Raw genomic sequence first — 757 nt, forward strand, 5'->3', positions numbered from 1 at the left:
GCTGTAAAGATTTGTTCCTTTTTTTGAGCTACTGCATCCATAGGTATAGGTCAAGTTCATCAAATTATATCAGATTACTCTTGTTTTCCTCTTCTTTTGTCTTCTAGTTGAGCTCTGATCATCCAGCCATTGAAGCCAGGTCAAGTGGGTTTTCTTATGCACATGTCCTCTCTTCTTATCAGCTGGATGCTTCAGTCTCCACTCTAGTCCTCTGTGGCTATGTCACTGACTCTGGGCCCAGGAGGCCCCAGGTCTTGCCACACTGCTGGCCAGCCAGGTCTCCACCTGGATTCACAAGAGTCTATTGAACTTTAGGTTGGACTTAGCTCACAGTTTCATTGCTTTTTGTTCCTCACTTCCCCTTATGGGTGACCAATGTGGTCACCAGTCAGAGCACGTGTCTGCTCATGTATTCCCATTGAGTGTCAGTCTTGGAAGGGGGTTTGCCTTGAGGGGACCCAACCGCTTGACATGATGTCTCCTGGGTGAGCAACTTGCTTGTTCTTATAATAGTCAGTTGGACTGCCGTTATTGTTTTGTGTTTTTCCTGTCGGTCTTTCTTCCAAGAAAATTTTCTGTTCTTCTACCACTCCAGGCTGGTGTGCTTGTCCTTTCAGGTGGAAATTTCCCACCTCAGAAAATTCTGGATGGAGTTCAGGATGCCACCTATGGTCTTATGTAATGCAGAGGCTCTGCAGGAAGCCTCTTTCACTGGGCACTTTGTGGCCCCATTTTAGGTATTCCAATCAGTTAAGGA

This window comes from Chrysochloris asiatica, unplaced genomic scaffold (genome assembly GCF_000296735.1).
Source record: "Chrysochloris asiatica unplaced genomic scaffold, ChrAsi1.0 scaffold00039, whole genome shotgun sequence".
NCBI classification, from domain to species: domain Eukaryota; kingdom Metazoa; phylum Chordata; class Mammalia; order Afrosoricida; family Chrysochloridae; genus Chrysochloris; species Chrysochloris asiatica.